Source organism: Puntigrus tetrazona, chromosome 5, assembly GCF_018831695.1.
Source record: "Puntigrus tetrazona isolate hp1 chromosome 5, ASM1883169v1, whole genome shotgun sequence".
In the NCBI taxonomy this organism is placed as follows: Eukaryota; Metazoa; Chordata; class Actinopteri; order Cypriniformes; family Cyprinidae; genus Puntigrus; species Puntigrus tetrazona.
In genome coordinates this window covers 16,689,936-16,706,158 of record NC_056703.1, presented here as the reverse complement: position 1 = coordinate 16,706,158, position 16,223 = coordinate 16,689,936, and the positions used below count along the sequence as shown (strand labels likewise).

General features: G+C 41.3%; 1 pseudogene; it reads left to right on the top strand.

Moving 5' to 3' along the window:
- LOC122344726 overlaps window positions 1-16,223 on the top strand; it is a 54,533-nt pseudogene that overhangs the window by 16,633 nt on the left and 21,677 nt on the right.

Genomic DNA, 16,223 nt, shown 5'->3' with positions numbered 1-16,223 from the left:
AAGCTGTCTTCTTTAAATAGCGTGCGTGTGTGATGTCGGTCTAACTGAGCGCCTGCTGATTTTTTTTTACATTTATTTATTTCTTTTTCATTTCTGCCATGTTTTGCTTTGTGTATTTGTCCTCCCAGGCTTCATGGACTCGACCTGAGAAGCATAAGGTAGGGCTGCTTCACACGTAGCCAGGATGTTCACTAATCCTAGAGAAGCCCTTTATCACTGCAGAACATCAAGTGTTGGCTCTCTTCTACCCTTAAAATCCTGTAGACACACACACCCACACACATCAAATCTGATCAAATGGCATCTCTAGTCTACAATGATTGTCGTGTCATTTCATTTCTTTACAGCATATTGCTCATTATTTTTTGGGACAGCTTCTGTCAACAGAAATGGTGAAGATCCGATTTGGTCTTTTTAGGTGCTTTTTTGTTTTTTGTTTTTTTTAGCCTTTCTTAGCAGACCTGTTTTCCTTTACGAATTCCCCTCGGACAAACTTTCTCAAGGGATTGAGGAAGAAAATAAAGAGGGGGCGTTCAAGGGTTGAAACATGCCAGGTACTTCTTTAGAGCATGAGCCAACACTCAGTGTTCTCCCATAGACTCAGACAGGGGAATGTAGCAGCACTAAAGGAGACACTAACACATATAACCAACTCCAGATTCAGACAACACAAGCCTCTGTTAACATAAATACACTAACCCTCACTGAATAAACTCATACGCCACATGTCGGAGATGATTACAGTAACTTTAAAGTCAATGTGAAACCCATTTTACTTCTATAATGTCGCGCATTTCTGTTAAATAGGACAATAAATGATCAAAATGTAGGGCCGGGCCTGTGTTTTATCCATTGGGAGCTTACTGGATTTGAAAAAGCAGGCCAAATAAGTGTTTGCGAAAATATCGCCTGTCAGTTAACATTATCCAAAAGTGACGTCAACCGTAAGGAAATGTACATTGTGATTACAAAGAAGAAAGCAAATAGGTTAATTTTGATTTCATGTTGACTTCAGCTGTAGACGCACAATATGAGCAGATAATTCCATGCTTGTCTCTGGAATGTTAAACTCACGCTTTATTCATCTGTCAGAGAGAGAATTCATCAGTGTCTGCATTGCTGATTAAGAATGATTCAGATGCATATGGATTGTGTGGGAAGGTCTGTTTATCTGATCTGCTGAGATGAAAGGCCACAGTTATGGGATTGCCCACACATCACTTCATGTTTTTAATCCTCAGGAGTACAGATAAAAAGCGCCATCGTTCTTTACACGTGCGCTTTTTAAGTCAAAGACAAGGAAAATGCTTTATCACAAGTTTTGGAATAATTAAGAGTCTGCAGTACCGAGTTGATACTTCAAACTAAAAATTCGAGATTGTGGTACTGACGCAAGTGTTGTGTGACTGACAGGCGGCTGCTTTTCAATGCTCACACGTACTGTGCCCGTGCTCTGTGAAGTGCACTCGTGCCTCGCAGTAACGCTACACGCTCGAACGGTCACATGCTTCTCTTGTTTGAAATGCTCATCATGCCGAGGTGTTAATGTAAACACAGTCGGTTATGTCTTTAGTGAATGCAAGCAGGTAGAACAAAAAAATATGTGGGTGCGTGATTTGTTAGAATATCAGATACTTGTGCCTTGAAATGGAAATGGATTTGTCGCTATCTATTATGTTGCTACTAATAATCAATTTCGAATATTAACAGGAAAAAGAGAAAACCACTCGATGCTCACAGCTGGATAACTTTAGTAGCTTTAATATGCCCTCTACAATCAAGCATGAGCACAAAGTTCAGCCTAAAAAAAGAAACTCAACAGCTCATTTTAATTACAAGCATGCTTTTCAGATGTACTCATGCAGAATTAAATCTATTTTATTGGGTTGTATTTAAAAATCATGCAATATTAGGTCAGTAATTTATTTTTGATATATTTTAATAATTCAAATAATTTTAATTAGTTGTCACGATTGTGTGGTAAGCACGAGAGCACACAACGAGATTAAATGAAAATAAAAGGGTTTAATTCCAAAAATGGCAAAATAAAGGATATACAGACAGGCAGGTCGAACAGGCAGGCAGGATAAACACAGGGGTAGACATCAGGTAAGGACCTCGACGCTCGGACAAACAGAACTCAAAACACAGGACTTAAATACACGAGGTAATTGACAACACTGACGAGACACGGCTGCAGACAATCATACAATTAACATGGAGGAAAGGCAGGGCACAGGGAACACATGGCACGAGACGAAAACAATAACAAAGTCCGGGGAACGTGACATTACCCCCCCCTCCCGGAAGGTGCGTCCTCGCACCTAAAGGGTAACAAACAAACACAAACAAAAACAGAGATGACTAGGATTTGGGGATACCGGGTCTTGGGAGGAGGTTCTGGTGGAGGACGGATCGCCAGGATGGGGCAGGCAGAAGGCAGAAGGGTCCAAGGAGGTGTAGATGGAGGGAGGAGCCAGGAGGAGACAGGAGGAGTCCGGAGCAGGAGGAGATCCAGAGCCCAGCTATGGTGGTCCACGGTGGGGCCGACGGAGGGAGGAGCCAGGAAGGAGACAGGAGGAGTCCGGAGCAGGAGGAGATCCAGAGCCCAGCTATGGTGGTCCAAGGTGGAGCCGACGGAGGGAGGAGCCATGGAGGAGGAGCAGCCATCGACTCCATGGGGCCGACCGGCGGCGGCGGAGCAGGTGGTGGAGACTGAGGCAGAGACAGAGAGAGAGAGAAGAGCCAGGGGTGACGTCGAGGCGCTGGAGGTCCAAGGCGACGCCGGCAGGCTTAGGCGACTGACACGGAGACGGGGGACGGGAAGGACGCGGCGGAGCCAGAGCGACTGAGGACTGAGGTGAAGCCGGAGGGAAGGAGGAGCCTGACAGAGCCGGTGGGATGGAGGGACGAGGCGAAGCCGGAGGAGAGGAATCCCGGGTGACGGATGGTCGACGACCGACCAAGACGAAGCCGGAGGGACGATGGAGCCAAGCGGAGCTGGTGGACTGACGGACCACGGTGTAGAGGAGGGAGCTAGGAGCCCAGGGGGAGCCGACGGGTCTACGAGCCGAGGAGGAGTCTGGGTCTCGGAGGCAGGACGGCGAGGCGAGGGATCCTTCACCCTCGACGGCGATGGAGACCGGCAGACCCGTGGCGAGCTCCGGATGGTGAGCTGAGGATGAGCGCGGGGCTGCTGGGATCCATCGGCGTGGTGTGGCAAGGGTGGGAGGGTGGGAAAACTTGAGGCGGCACTGGAGGAAGCGCACAGGGCGCGGCACAGGAACGGGACGGAGCGCACGGGCGCGGGCACAGGAACGGGACGGAGCGCGCGGGCGCGGGCACAGGAGGAGCGCCGCGTGGCGCGGGCACTGGAGGGAGCGCACGTGGCGCGGGCACTGGAGGGAGCGCACGTGGCGCGGGCACTGGAGGGAGCGCACGTGGCGCGGGCACTGGAGGGAGCGCACGTGGCGCGGGCACTGGAGGGAGCGCACGTGGCGCGGGCACAGGAACGGGGGCGGCTGGGCGGAACCAGCGGGCTAACGGGGCGGCTGGGCGGAACCAGCGGGCTAACGGGGCGGCTGGGCGGAACCAGCGGGCTAACGGGACGGCTGGGCGGAACCAGCGGGCTAACGGGACGGCTGGGCGGAACCAGCGGGCTAACGGGACGGCTGGGCGGAACCAGCGGGCTAACGGGGCGGCTGGGCGGAACCAGCGAGCTAACGGGGCGGCTGGGCGGAACCAGCGGGCTTACGGGGCGGCTGGGTGGAACCAGCGAGCTAACGGGACGGCTGGGCGGAACCAGCGAGCTAACGGGACGGCTGGGCGGAACCAGCGGGCTTACTGGGTAGCTGAACGGGAACAGGAACTCAGGATACAGGGGAGGTGCCCAGTCTAAGTCCAAGCCCAAGTCTACATCATCCAGCTCCCTTTGCAGATCCAGCAGCCCCAGGTGGATGATCAGCTCATCCTCAGCCGATGTGCAGTAGGCGGAGCTCCACTCCGCGCTCTCATCGCAGTCGGCTGTCTCCACCGCGGGGAGCTCCGTTGCTGGCTCGCGCACCTGGTCTGGCGTATCACGGCTCGGGTCCTGTTACGCTCCACGGCTCTGTCGCTCTCTCTGGCGATGGGTCCGTGGTCGCCCGACCGCCCCGTGTCAGCAGTGGGCTCAGGCTGGGGCTCGACCATGCGGTGAAGGGATGGGCTAGGCTCTGGATCTGGAGTGGGGCTGGTGTCGTTGTCCTCAGGCGCAACCATCATGGTTGATTTGCAGGACACCAGCACCCACTCGACGTATGCGGCGAGGCTCTCTCGAGGACCGCTCCCGGACAGCTGCGCTTGGCTGGAGGTGTTAAGTCCGCGGAAATAGAGTTCGAGCAGAGAGCAGTCCGGTAGCGAGAGTCGTTGGCCAGTTCGAGGAATAGTTCTGTATAGTCCTCGAGAGAGCAATCCCCCTGCTCCAGCAGGCGGATGAGGAAGTTTGGGTCTTTAAACTGGGCAAACATGGCAAACAAAAACAAAAAAATAAGGGGAAAATACGCGCTATTTACTTCTTTAAGGTTCCGAAGTGCTTCTGTCACGATTGTGTGGTAAGCACGAGAGCACACAACGAGATTAAATGAAAATAAAAGGGTTTAATTCCAAAAATGGCAAAATAAAGGATATACAGACAGGCAGGTCGAACAGGCAGGCAGGATAAACACAGGGGTAGACATCAGGTAAGGACCTCGACGCTCGGACAAACAGAACTCAAAACACAGGACTTAAATACACGAGGTAATTGACAACACTGACGAGACACGGCTGCAGACAATCATACAATTAACATGGAGGAAAGGCAGGGCACAGGGAACACATGGCACGAGACGAAAACAATAACAAAGTCCGGGGAACGTGACATTAGTGTTCTGCCACCACGATGTTTATATTATTTATGGATTTGTGTACTTTTTGTACTTTAGTAGATTGTTGTATGCATGTATATATGTAGTAGATATGCTATATATTGCTGAACAAAAAAGTCAATATAAATAAATGTAAGTAAATAAAACATTAAATTCACACTGTAGCATACATTGTGCTTCTCTTATATAATTCAATCCAGCCTGACTTTTACAGTTTATTCATTTATAAATAAATTCACCAGATTTTTCATTATGTTTTTTAATCGATTGTTAAAGGATTTGTAAAGATTCGTACATTTCAAGTTGTTTATTCATAAATATGTTTACTCACGTATGCTGTCACAGCCATATACATATATGTATGCATGTACTGCGGTATGTGACCTTGACCGAATTCAATTAGCATTCAATCTCGGAACGTCTGGCCAATTCACTGTCTAGAATGTAACTGCTGCAGACCACCTCAGGGCAGCTATTTCTCAGCATTTCTCTTGCATCAATCCAAGATAGGCCATCTTTATCAAAAGTTCAGATTTATTCTCTTCCACATTTGGACACACTGTGATCCATCTTGTCTGTGCTAGAGTGCTCTCCCAGTTCTTGTTAGCGTGAAATCTGAAGTGCAGGACACCGTTTGACTCGCTTTTCCCAGCAGCAGATTTTTTTTTTTTTTTTTTTTTTTTTTTCTGACATTGTCTCTTTGTCAGTGCAGTCATACAATATGATATCCGTCACCTACCATTTTCTCCCGAGGGAAAAGAAGAAATCCCTTTCTTTCACGCAAGAGACCTTGAATGTGAGCTCTGATTCCGTTTCCAGCTCTTTCAAGAGAAACGGATGGGCAGAATGAGGCTTCCTACGCTCTCCATTAGCTGAGATAAGATGCGCACAGGCCAGTGATTGCATTTCAGTGCTCGAAACCTAAGTCGAAACGTTCTCCGTCTCTCCCTCCCTACTGTTTTCTGCTAAATTTGACAACAGACGAGGGCGTAGAGGCGCAAAGTGATTTGCGGGCGTTCAAGGTTAACGTTCAGAGAAATCGTGAAGCTTTATATGCGACCGACCCTACGTGCACGCACATAAAACAGGAGAGACTCTGCATATGCGGCTTACTGTCAATTACTATGCAACGGAGGACTGCGCTCGACAGCCCTGCATACTAACAGCCCTCTGAACGTGAGGCACAAGCAGGATGGAATTTATGGTCGAGACCCTGGTTGTTACTTTAAGCACTCAATCCCTCAGATCGTGACTAAGCCACCACACCTTAAATCAAGTTTGTGAATTGATTGGATTTCGGCGCCGCTTACACTCCATTCCGCTCCGCAGTCAAATTTCTCACTGACCATTGAACAGGCACTTTATAAATGAAGTGCCACTGCAGGTTTCAGAAACATCTTATTTCCCGGCTGTCTTCGCATGCTGTCGGGGGACCGTCTGTGGCACTGATGAAAGGTGCTCGCTAATGTTCACGTTTTGCGATGCCTTCGCTTAAAGACAAATGTGAATCATACACTGAGCAGTTTGCTGTGAGTTATTCGATGCTCAAAACAGCATCGGATGTTGCGTTCTGTATGCATGTACGTGCGAGAGCAACATTGTAGTGCAGGTGAAACAAAGTACGCTTCGCTGAGCACGAAAAATGTAGAGAGCATCTGGTTCTCCTGGGCTTATTTTATTCATTCTGCTGCACTGAATACTGCTCGTGAATGTCAACAGTGCTTATTGTTAATATCAGGCTGAGACAGCTACACTTTTTCTCTCTAAATGTCCTTTCGCAATGAATGGGAATGGGCATTCGTGTGAATATGGTTGGATGGTGGCTTGTATTTGTTAACTGAGTAATATGGTGTCAGCTGGCATGACTAATAAATCTATTTAAACATGTCACGGAAGAGGCTGCACTCTCTGATTAACATGGGTCACATTATGCAAGTCAGATTCGCTCAGTCAATTAATTTTCTTGTAAATTACATGAGTGTCATTAATCTGTGGATTTCCGTTTGATTTCTTCTTTTGAAGATCGAAGCCGCATGTATGGGTAACATATGGAGAGTTGACGCCAAAGCTTTTTCGGGTTCATTCTCGAGGTGCTTGGTTGCAAATGTGTAACCAATTAAATGGAGAGCCAAATAAATATTGTGTGTTTATACTGTATGTGGAATAATAAATGAAGAATATATTTAAAATATTAAATATTTTGCTTCATGAAAAAAATTATGATTTCTCAAAATGTTAAGATCCATTCACTTGCATCATGGACACATTTCTTGAATAATTGAATAGTATTTGAGAGATCTGTATTTTTAAACTTGTGGTTTAAAGAAGATGAAGAAGAAAAACTAGCAGACTCCAAATGAAATACTACACCTTATTTATTATGGATTTATATATATATATATATATATATATATATTGTATTTTATTTATGTGTATAAAATGTACATTCGCATGAGCTAATAAAAGTTACACGTTTAAGAAGAATTAGCAAAATGCTGTAGAAAATAGTTTGCGTTCACAGGTTAATGGTGTGATTTTGATTCTTTGTTGCTTTTGAAAACTAGTGAAACAACCAAGAAAACTAGCAAGAAGTGCTTTGAAATACATACACAGAGCAGTGATGAAAAACATGCTGGCTTTTCATTGTAACAGTTGGAACTAGCATTGATTGCTGAATTCAAAGCCCCTCCAACCTTAGGATCTCAGATCACCATAGTAACCAGAGATGGGCAGCAGGGTAAACGCAGTACAAGCAAAAAGCGTGCACATGTGTGCGGGATGGAGCCAGGGAGTAAAACTGTTAGCAGATTGTCCCAGCTGTGCTGTTCAAACAGGCTTTGAGGAGAAAAGGCTTTAAAGTGGCCCCTGCTGTGTGGTCCACTTCATTATTGATCCCTGCCTCTCTGTCTCTTAAAATACCCCCCTGAGCCCCAGACAGAGCCTGAAACACAAAGACATACCATCCCTTCGACTGACTTCTGTAGTCATGTGCAGGAATGTCATAATAAAATAAAACTGAATTGTTTTCCAATCATGAAATAAAAAAATGTCAGAATTGTCTCACCCTCATGTCTTTCCAAACCTGTATGACTGACCCAAAGGTGATTGATCTTTTGAGTCCGATCTCTTTGGCGAATCAGTTGATTCATATTCACAAATGGACGCGTGTGAATGTCAAGCTTTTCTTTGAGAATCTGAAGAATATAAAAAGAAACTAAAAGACAGAATGTAGTTTTTTTGTTTTTCATACTGTATAAGAAAATCATACAGGTTTGAAGCAAGAGTCAGTAATGACAGTATATTCATTGTTGAGTGAACTTTCACTTTAAAGACAAACCTTGTTCCCTTTTCACTGGCATTTAGGTTTAACTTAAACTAATATATACGCTTGTTTCAAAATTTTGCCATTAGTAAGGTTTTGATGTTTTTTAAATGTCATTATTACAATTTAAAATAATTGTTTCCTGTTTTAATATACTGTAAAATATAGTAGTAGAATAGAAGTAGAATTTTCATTGTCTATTATTCCAGTCTTCAGAGTCACATGATCTTTCAGAAATAATTCTGATATGCTGATTTATTATTAATGTTGAAAGCTGCTTAATATATTTTGAAAGCTGCACTATTTTTTTCAGGATTATTTAATGAATAAAAAATGTAAAAGAACAGCATTTATTTAAATAGATAGCCTTTATCACTTTTTATTAATGTAAAAATAAATGTAAAAAAATTGTTATTGCTTTAAAAAAAAAAAAATTACTGACACAAAATATTTCTTATTTTTAAATAAAAGCTGTTATTTAAAAAGAACAACGTTAAAACAATATATATCACAGGTTCCAAAAGAAATTAGCAAAAACTGTTTCCAATATTGAAAATAATTCAGCACCTTAATTATTTCTGAAAAATCATGTAACATTGAAAATTTAAGTAATGATGCTGAAAATATAGCTATGTATCATAAGAATAAATTGAACTATAAAGTACATTATAATAATAAAACATTGTTTTAAATTCCAATAATATTTCATACTGTAATTTTTTTTTTCATTATTTATGATAAAATACAGTGAATGCAACTTTAATGAGCAAAAGAGAAAAATTCTAAAGTCCAACCTTTTGAATGTGTACTTGTATACTTGTATTTTGCATATCTTTTTCTTAGTCTCACCCTATCTTTCTCTTTTTCTAGAGTCTGGATGGCAACGTGATCGTGCGCAGCGATGCCCGTGTGTCCTCTCTGACTCTGAAATACGTGCAGTTCACCGATGCTGGCCAGTACCTCTGCACTGCCCGTAACTCCATTGGTCAGGACATCCAGAGCATGTACCTGGAAGTGCGCTGTAAGCCAATCCACAAACTTCACTCTTTGTCCTTTTGTAGGTTGTTTGTCTTGTTGTGTTCAGGGCGAATGTGTCAAAGCTCAACGAAGTGGACCGATTGTGATTTCTCAGTGTTCAGCCGGTCATCGGCTGCTAGCTTTTTTTGGCTACTAAAACAGCAGGAAATGGATGCTGGACCAAAAACAAGACCGCCACCAGGGTCTCAGCTAATGTAATCATTAAGACCTTACTGTTTGCCAGGAATTAAAGCAGATCATTTTTGCGAGTGAACAGCAGATCCACCAATTAAACCCAGCAGACCTTCATGGACCAGAGTATGGACACATTCTTTTACAAAACAATCATCATAATTTTTTCTTTAGTGAGTATATAGCAAGCTATTTGATTTAAGAACAGAAATTACTTTTGAAGGAGTTGCTGGTTTGAGGGCTTTTTTATATGTCTCTTTCAAACGAATTAAACCTGCTTTCATAAAAGCTCGGTTCAAATCACAGCGCCATATACTCAAATGTGTTTATAGCTTTTGGGCTTTTTCTTACATTCAGAGCTCTTCATATGGGAATGAAATACTACCATCTTCACATTCTTACAACTCAATTTTGAGAGCAAACGCTTATTTTATCAGATTATGTTTACTGCAGTTGGCTGAGTGCACTTTTGTGCCATTTGCCAGGTAGAGAATTACAGTAAAGCTAGCTTTAAAGTTATTTTCATCTGCTTGTGCATTTTTAAGCATTTCCACAATCTAATTCAGAAAAGTGGGAGGGAGTGAAGCTTGAAGTGCAATGAAAGTCTAATTGGATTAATTTTTCTTGCCCTAAAAATCTTCTCCCGTTCCTGAGATAGCATCACAATGTGCAATTGATAGAAATTGTGTGGAAATGCAGTTTGCCACAGCCCGGCTTGTGAGTAATCAGCTTCTTGGTTGAGTGCACGGAGCGTTTCGCAGTAATTAGCGATAAGAAAAGGTGCTTTGTCTGCTTCAAATGATCCTAGATGAGATTGTTCACTCCCATGCTCAGACACTTACGGTTTGGGTTAGAGTCTCCCTTTCTGTTTCACATGACTGTACATTTCTTTTATTTCCCACCTTTTAGTTTACATTTATATGCATTTATATGCATTTTTCTTTCGCTTGGTTGTTTATGCGCTGTCTTATTGAAATTGAGCTCAGCCGCATAGTAAAAATGAAGACTGGCAGCCTTTTGGAAAGAGTTTATTGTAGTTATATGAAATCAGTATCTTTATGCAAACGTTCACGTATATCAACACGGTACACTGCCTTGTTTCCAGCCAAAATATGTAAAACTTCCTAAGTGAAGAAGAATTTTCTAGACAAGTTCTTTTCTAGACAAAAATTAGGTGAGTTTTTGCTTGAAACAAGCAACATAACCTGCCAGTGGGCTAAGCAAAATTATGTTTTCTGTTTGAAATAAGATCATTTTGCTTACCCTATTGGCAGATTTTTTTACATTTTCTAAGCAAAAAGTCGCTTAAAGACAAATGTTCTTGTTATAAGAATTTTTTGGTATTTTGGCTGGAAACAAGATAAAAAATCTAAGTTAGAGAAGCATTTTTTGCAGTGTAAGAACGTGTCCTCCTAAAACCACACATTAAATCATAAATCATTTCCAGCCCTAAATTTGCCAATACTCATTTCGGCCACTGCTGTGATAAGATTTCATTGGCTGTTTCATCCAAAAGTGAGACATTATGTTTTGGGGTGCTGACATTATCTCTGCAGCGGTGTTGCAGCCTGTGGTCCTGAGATAGCGATAAGATTTGAGTGGATATGTGTCTTATCAGACCAGCTTTATGGGAAATGTGATGACTCAACTGCATGTACTGTATCAATCCAGGAGTGGAGAGACTAGTTAGCCGAAGTGAACATCAGGGGGGCAACGATCGCAACAGACAATAGAGCAGATATCAGAAATTGCAATTCTGAAAGGTGAGGGGTTGAGGGGATGATGGGTAATGTATGCCAGCTGGAAGCCATCGTATTTTTTGCCCCAAGGTTTTTTCTCTGGAACAGTCCATGTGTCGGTTGCACTTGGCTGACACTGTGTATAATTACAGATGCTCCGAAGATCCAAGGCCCTGCGGCGGTGTTCACCTGGGAGGGTAATCCGGCTAACATCACCTGCGAAGCCCGCGCTCACCCGGGCGCCTCCGTTTCGTGGTTCCGTGACGGCCAGCTGTTGCCTAGTGCTAATACCACCAATGTCAAGATCTACAATACTCCTGCTGCCAGCTTCCTCGAGGTACGGCATCAGCCTTTAAATGCCCCCTTACTAAAGTTTCAACACCAAAGTCCTGTTTGACACTAATAATCGCCTTCTGAGCTCAATTTACAGTACACTCCAGCACTTGCATTTGATATTAATTCATAGCCATCGATACTGCATTGAGAAAACACAGTAATTGGTGTTTTTTCTTACCAGTCACCTGTGTTCATTTATGTACAAAATAGAACTGATGCACATATCTACCCACCCTTATCAGCCCACAAGTGCTGAGAATATAATGACTTGTTTTGGATTATGTAGTAGAATAATTCATGTCATTGTAGTGCTCCAGTCGCTTGACTTTCTGATTTTGTTTTCACATTACTGGCCAATAACATTAATTACGATAATTAAGTTGCTTTCTGTATAACAACGCATTGTGAATGACCCGCATGGAACATATTGTTTTTAAAGTGTTGCAAAAGCACAGATTGTGATGTTTAATTTGTTGCATCTGAGTACTAAAAAAATTATTTGGTGAAATTTTGGTTCATTTGAAAGCAGATTGTGAAAAGCTTTTGAGATCAGATCACAGCATTAGGAGCTTTCTATATAATAGTGAATTTGCATCTGAAATACTTGAGTTTGTACTTCCATACAAAGTTTGTATAAAATTTGAGTCACAGGAAATGTATTATTGATGATTATTGAGCATAGCAAATTAAATACAATATGCATACATATTGTAGCAGAGATGAAGCAAAAATGCTACGGGGAGCTTATTTAAGTTTGCATGAGCAATTTTTTCTATTTTAATAAGGCAAGAGGCAGAACGTCTTTTGTATTTTTCTATTACAAGAAATGGTCCCCAGTAATACAGATTGGCTGCAAAGTGCAACCAAAAAAATATATTGACTCTGCTTCTGTCTCATCCAGTCATAATGCATATTCAGTACACAGTACGTGTTCATTAAATGTATCCATCTATGTCCCTTTATGCAATTAGTTGCATTAATGCAACTAATATTTCTATATATTTAGCGCAAATCATCTTAGGATATAGCTCTACACACACATTTCCTTTTTATTCTTTTATCACATCAAAATAACTAAAAACATCAAACGTTCTGAGTTTAAAGGACACTTTTAGTAAAGCAAATAATAATATCATTTCCCTACAATTTGTTTTTAGAGCATTGTAAGAACAACGTTTCCTTTGTCACAATATTTAAAGATTTTAAGTAATTATCAGCACTAAAATGTTTTGACTTATTACAAAATTGGCATAAATCAAATCTGACATAAATGATAAATACAAATACTGACATAATCAGCAATACCCATGATGTCACCACATGTGGGCGGAGCTTCATCTCATGTGAGGGCTTTTCAATATACAGTTCAGCACTGCATGAGAGGTTGTTTTTGACTGTTCTGTGAAGCTTGAAATGTTCTCTGTCACTGTCCCTGTTCCCATGGCACATTTTACTAAGCTGTTGGAGCTAATGGAGACAGTACGCTTTTATTCTTTCTCTCTCTCTCTCTCTCTCTCTCTCTCTCTCTCTCTCTCTCTCTCTCTCATTTCAATAATTATCGAGCGAGGTGAATGCCAGTGGTGCAGAATAGAGGTCACTGTCATTGCCATGGCAATGAGCTTCCTTAACCAGCTAATGTCTATGTCATGCTAGCTAGGTCAAAAGAGAGGCGGTGCCTTGACGTGGCTTTTTTTTTTCCTTTGACAGGTCACTCCAGAGTCCCAGAACGACTTTGGCAGTTACAACTGTACGGCAACAAATGTCATCGGCACAGAGTCAAAGGAATTCATTTTGGTTCAAGCAGGTTTGTGAATGTTTAGATAATGATGTACGAAAATAGCAACTACTTTACATTTATGGTGAGCAAGAATCAAGCACAAATTGTCATTCAAAGGTTCTAATTAGCTATTCACACATCCTTTCTCGCAAATGGTGACTTAACACAGTAAGAACACTTCTAAAACCCCCCTTGGTACCAATTCATAATCCACCAGGTATGCGAAAGGTAAATCTCCCCCAGACAGAGATGTTTTAGCTCCAGATCAGAGCCTGTGCTCGTATTTTTTAGGCTGAGACTCTTGGGTAATAAAAACAGCAGGGTATAATTTTCAGGCTGCAGATTCGACGGTTAAATGTGACGCTGCCTCTGATATTTTTGGTGCTCTGTAAAGTGGGGCAGATGTGAAATGGTGTGGAAGGCAGCGAGGTGATTATTTAGTCTCAATGCGATGAGGCGGTACTAGAGTGACGCCTTTTTCTACCTCACAGGCTTTAAAGCCACCACACTTTTTATTGTGCGATAAAGTCTCATTTCTTTAAGAGCTAGTTTTACCAAGTAACTACTTTCTGTGAGGAAAGGCGGGTAATTTATATATATATATATATATATATATATATATATATATATATATATATATATATATACGTGTGTGTGTTTCCCCCCCGAGGATGAATTATGTTGCTGTAAACCTTTTTGTAATAAAAAGCTATTTTTTATCACATTTCTGACTCGTAACATTGAACAGAAGGTTTATTCTTTGCTACTGTGCCTTTAAAGACTTCTATAAAAAAAACATGTTTTTTGTATGGGAAATGAGAAGACGTGTTGTGGGTTTGCTGTTTGCATTCAATACAGTCTATGCATGACTCATCCTTCGAAAACAGCTTTTTTGCAAAGCATTCATTGCATTCTAACAGGATTATGAAACAATCCACACTGAAATTAAATGTTAAGATCTTAATAAGGACTTAAATGATCAGGAAGATTCTTGTTTCTAATTTTGGATCCCTCAGGAGGATATACAAACGGTAGGGCCGGCTCAAGTTTTGGAAAACTTCCCCATTTAAATGAGAATGTAGAATTTTGGTGCCTCTAGTGGTACCAGACAGTACTGCAGACTGTTTGAAACTTGTTTGAAAACAGTAATTTTCCTATTGATGTATCGGTCTGATATCCGAAGGTTGGAGAAGGTTAGAACAAGCCATTTTTGCAGCATTGTTCCTAGAGATTGCTTTTTTTTTTTTGAAAGTTACTGTATGTTTTCATAGTACATCAAACTCTTTCATCTCAGAAGTTCCAGGAAAATTTGATTCCTCGTGATATGACCACTTTAAACAATATCTTGGTTTGTCTGAAAGATATTTTACTTGTGCTTCAGGGAAAAACTGTACCGCCACCACAATAACAGTTCCTTGGTGAACCATTCCCAAGCCCATAACAATTTCTTATTGTTTCAGTTTGTCTGTTGCCTCACTCACATTTTTGCGGTGCACTGCATGTGTGTGCAATACGCTGGTTATCTTCCAGTGTGTGCTTATAAGAACGTCTGTGTGTTCTCTAGATGTGCCTTCGGCCCCCTCTATCGAGCGTGTGGAGCCGTATTCCAGCACAGCGATGGTGGAGTTTGATGAGCCTGCCTCAAGTGGAGGAGTGCCTATCCTCAAGTACAAGGCTGAATGGAGGATAGCAGGCCAAGACTGGACTGACAGAGAGTATGAAGTTGACGATGGTAAGCATCCAATACACATACACACACTGTAATAACATTTATTTAGAAATGGAAGCAATGAAGAGAGAAAACAAGATAAATGAGGCTTTTGGGAGGCTATAAAAGCTTTTCATCATTTGTGTGAAGGTCAAGCTCTTGTTTTTATAGCATTGTTTTATGCTGAAATGACCACATATTCTCAGATTATTGTATTAGAGCAAGGATTTTAACTGAGTTATATTGTTTTAGTGCAACTGTTTTTAAAAACACTGTCCTAGAGCAGACGTGATGCGGCAAGATTCCAACGACAAGCAATTTCTCTGTCTATGCTGAAAGCAAAAATATAAAACCACAGCCAATCAGAACAGTGTGTGTTTGCACACTTTCTCACTTTCAACACACTGCGTTGTGTATTCCAGATGGCCCTTTTATGGTTTTCCTTGAGGAAATTGTACCGAAGCTTGTTTCCGTCTCGGAGTAAAAATATAAAAAAGAAAGTTATAAATAAGAAATAGGCACATTGTGAGATATGAAGTCACACTGTGCAATATAAATTCTCAATTCCAAGGTATAAAGTCACAATTACGAGTAATAAAGTCACATTTATGAGATATAAAGTCATATTAATGGATTTAAAGTCACAATTATGAGTAATAAAGTCACATTTATGATATATAGAGTCGCAATTATGAGTAACAAAGTCACATTTGCGAGATATAAAGTCATATTATGGTGTATAAAATCACAATTGAGTAACAAAGTTATAATGCAAGATATAAAAGTCTAATTTGGTATGTAAAGTCACACTTATGAGTAACAAAGTTGGAATTGTTAGAAATGAAGTCTATAAATGTACAATTATGAGTAATAAAGTAACATTTGCAACATATAAAGCCATTATGGTATATAAAGTCACATGAGTAACAAAGTCACAATTGGTACAATAGATATTAAATCACATGATGAGATGTAGTCGGCCAAAATGGGTTTTTTGAAGGCCAATGCCAATATCTTGGAAAGCAGGGTGGACGATAGCCAATATTAAGTGTAAATAATATGAAAATGGATTAAAATTCAAATGTACAATATAAACATATAATAAGACGTAGTATTTTTCAGAACTAAATAAATAAATATTTAATACATATTAATAAAATAATAATTATTAATAATAATAATAATACAATTATATAATTAAAAGGAAGTACATTCTGTAAACAAAAGG